Raw genomic sequence first — 4,348 nt, 5'->3', positions numbered from 1 at the left:
AGCCTACATGGAGCGGGGGCACCAGAGCAACGTAGGGTGAAAAAGCTCCGCTGTTAGGCAGGGAGACTATTAAATAGGGATTTTTAACTATCTTCCCTTTCTACATATGTGCCAATAAGTAATGTTTTATCCAGCTACTATTTTTTCACAATTTTTCTGTTTGTGGTGGTTTGTGGCACGGGATACCTATTATTGGTGATTGTAAAGTGTTTGTATCCGGCCATCTGCTGTTCTCCGGTTTGATGTCTTATATAGGAGTCAGCAGGGTGATTAGGGAGAGCCACCATGGAGCGGGGGCGCCATTTGCATTTCAAGAGGGTGCCAACCTCCGCTGTCAGGTAGGTGTGAGCTATAGGGCCCTATAGGGATAAATAGGTTGTTATCCCCCACCTGGCGTTGAACTCTATTTATTTGTGGCTGGTTTGGTAAGTTAGGATCTGCATTTTCTATGCCTGTTTGTTTAAAAGTTTTTTCAAAAATTTTTTAATGATTAAACAATAAAGTATCTTTTAAGGATTCATTTTTTGTATATGAGCTGCTAGATAATTAATCAAAGTTAATAATTTTGTTACGTCATTTTTCAATAACATTGTAATTCCCTAGTGCTCGGCATTATTCCCAATTCTGAGCCATTCTGATTTTGTTCCTGGCCATTTGGATCATATTTTCAAGGCTTGGATCAATGCAGGTAAAGACCCAGCCAAGTCATTTGGTAGCAGCAATGACTGGCCCTCCTTTGAACACTTTTTGGGCCTAGTAAAGTCAGTCCCATTGGATCATTGGAGATATTTGCAATTAAAACATTTTCTAAACAAGCTACGCCCTAAATCAAATGTCTTGCAAATTAAATTCAATTTCAATTGTCCTTTTTAAGTACAGGTCAAATTAGGCATGCTCTTTCTAGGGTTTACTCCATGATGAACTCCATCCTAGACCAACCCCTCCTCCAAGTTGGAGGTGTGATGTGACTGAGGGTTCTTTTATGCATAACTTTTGGGATTGTAACACACGCCCCCCATTCTGGTTGAGAGTGACTGACATAATACATAAAATTACTGGATTCTCTGGCAAAATGGGTCCAGCCCTGTTCCTCCTGCATCACTTCAGGACTCCACTGGCCAGTATTCTTTGCTAAAATTTCTGATTATAGCCACAAGATCCTGTATTCCTTCTTTTTGGAGGAAATCTACACGTCCACCTATCTCCCTTTGGCTTGCAAAAGTTAATGAGATTATGTATAAGGAGGACAGGACTTCCCCCATTCAGGACTTCTCACAAAATTTTGTTTGAATTTGGTTGGAATTTCAACAGACAACTGAACACCTGGATCTATTGTGATTTGTTGTAACAAGATTGAATGTGCTATATGCTATGTTTATATGTTTCAAATCGTGAGGTTTTGTCTTTATTAGGAGAATATTAATGTATAGTTATTGGACGACCAATAGTGTGCAAAGTTACTATGTAAATAAATGGAAAAATTAAGTTTTTCAATCTCAATTATTTATTTTCATCTGTTAAAGTGAGAATAACAACCAAACAATGGAAAATGTACAAAAATGCTTTTTTTGACATTTCAGAAAAAAATTATCCGTGACCAACAGAGCTCCACTTCTTTTCAATAACAGACATAAGTCTTCCATCTTTGAAGTCTGTCAGTTTCTTAATCTGTTGACAATCCACCTTTTAGGCAGCACCAACCACAGCCCTCCCAGACACTGTTTAGGGAGCTGTACTGTTTTATTTCACATTAAATCCTCACATTAAATCTCCTGTTAAGCAGGCTCCAACAGTTCAGCTGAGGAAGGGGGCCACATCATTATTCTTTTACCTTAAAGGCCTTTATTGGCAGTCAAGCAGTGAAATACTTCATTGCATGCGGTGGACCATTGTCCTGTATAATAATCAGTCTTTTTGAAAGATGCAGACTTTATCTTGTAACACTACTTGAATAATGTGACTTCTAAAAACTGTCAGCAGGTTTTGGTGTTGATTTAGAGTCCATCTTCATCCTGAAAAGTCAAACTAACAAGCTCATCTTTAGTAATGCCAGCCCATAGCAGTACTCCCCACTGCCTCCTCACCACTACCGGAGCTACCGCCTCACCATCACCAGAGCATCTGCAACCCCCCCAACCTACTGTCTCCTTCCCCACCATCCTGTAGCATGTAAGCCCACAAGGACATGGTCCTCTCCCCTCTGTATCAGTCTGTCATTGTTAGTTTGTTTACTGTAAGTAATATCTGTAATTTGTATGTAATCCCTTCTCATGTACAACACCATGGAATCAATGGTGCTATATAAATAAATAATTATTTAATGCTCCATCTCCACCTTTCTGGAGTGTGAATCGAAATGGGGGTCTGTGCCCATAGCTTGATCTAGCCACAGGCCCATCCATCTAGTCTGCCATTAAACACTCTCATCTCATCAGTCCATAAAACCTTTAAAATCTGTATACAGATAATTCTTGAACCAGTCTTTTTTTCGACTTCGGTGTTTTATTCAGTGATGGTCGGGTTTCAGCCTTCGTTTCCTTGGTCATGTCTCCAAGTACTGTAAACATTGTACTTCTGGGCACTCTAGAAAGGTTGCAGTTCTCGAATATGACAACACTGGAATATAATGGGTTCCTGGTCACTTCACATTTGATTCTTCTCAAAACTTTGGTAGCTAATGTGCATCTTTATTTCTAAACACACTTTTTGAGACCCTGCTGACTATTTGCAACAAACCATAAGTAGCCAAGGTGTAGGATGTCTTCCTCAAAAAAGTTTTTATATTAATTACAGAATACAAAATTAAAATGTAATGTTTGAGCCTAAAACAGCCATTTTTCAAGCTATATAAAGTGAAAGAAATACACACAGACATACTGTATTGCTATTTAATGTGGGACACAAATGAACCACCCCACCTGACTCCTAAAAAGCAATAATCAAAATTAAAAACATGTACATAAATAAATATCCATAACTATTATTTAACCAGCTCATCACAAATCCAAACTATAGTAAAAAAAATCATACAATCCACATTTTAGAATGCAAACATACATTTGTGTCCATGCCTGTAATTTTGATATTGACTTTTTACTCCTTGTTTACTGTTCTTATAACAAACGAGGTGTGACCAATTGGGAAAAACACGAGGAGTGGTCCATTTGGCGTCCCACAATAAATAGCATTACACTGTGGCATGTAGATGTTTGGGTCAAAATAACTGTTATTGTGAACAGTTAAGCAAGTTGAAGATGAAATGATCTCTAAAAGGCCTCAAATTAAAGATAGCAGTAATTTTCACCAGGGGAGCCCAAATTTTTACATACCACTGAATATCTGTGTTTATTTCACTAAATATGGCTTGAAAAGAACATCTGTGGCCGAAATGTTGCATTTTAATTTTTATATTTTGTACAGTGGGTACGGAAAGTTTTCAGACCCCTTTAAATTTTTCACTCTTTGTTTCATTGCAGCCTTTTGGTAAAATTAAAAAAGTTCATTATTTTTCTCATTAACCCCTTCACCCCCAAGGGTGGTTTGCACGTTCATGACCGGGCCAATTTTTACAATTCTGACCACTGTACCTTTATGAGGTCATAACTCTGGAATGCTTCCATGGATCCCGGTGATTCTGACATTGTTTTCTCATGACATATTGTACTTCATGTTAGTGGTAAAATTTCATTCAAATAACTTGTGTTTATTTGTGAGAAAAATGGAAATTTGGCGAAAATTTTGAAAATTTCGCAATTTTCCAACTTTGAATTTTTATGCCCTTAAATCACAGAGATACGGCACACAAAAAACTTGATAACTAACATTTCCCACATGTTTACTTTACATCAGCACAATTTTGGAACCAAAATTTTTTTTTGTTAGGAAGTTATAAGGGTTAAAAGTTGACCAGCGATTTCTCATTTTTACAACACCATTTTATTTTTAGGACCACATCACATTTGAAGCCACTTTGAGGGGTCTATATGATAGAAAATACCCAAAAGTGACACCATTCTAAAAACTGCACCCCTTAAGGTGCTCAAAACCACATTCAAGAAGTTTATTAACCCTTTAGGTGCGTCACAGGAATTTTTTTGAATATTTAAAAAAAATGAACATCTAACTTTTTTTCACAAAAAAAATACTTCAGGTTCAATTTTTTTTATTTTACCAAGGGTAACAGAAGAAATTGGACTGCAAAAGTTATTGTGCAATTTGTCCTGAGTACGCAGATACCTGATATGTGGGGGGGAACCACTGTTTCGGTGCATGGCAGAACTCAGAATGGAAGGAGCGCCGTTTGACTTTTTCAATGCAAAATTGGCTGGAATTCAGATTGGACACCATG

The sequence above is a fragment of the Dendrobates tinctorius genome, unplaced genomic scaffold, assembly GCF_039654945.1.
Source record: "Dendrobates tinctorius isolate UK_male_01 unplaced genomic scaffold, ASM3965494v1 ptg000004l, whole genome shotgun sequence".
Lineage (NCBI taxonomy): Eukaryota > Metazoa > Chordata > Amphibia > Anura > Dendrobatidae > Dendrobates > Dendrobates tinctorius.
Note: the sequence above shows the minus strand (reverse complement) of the source record.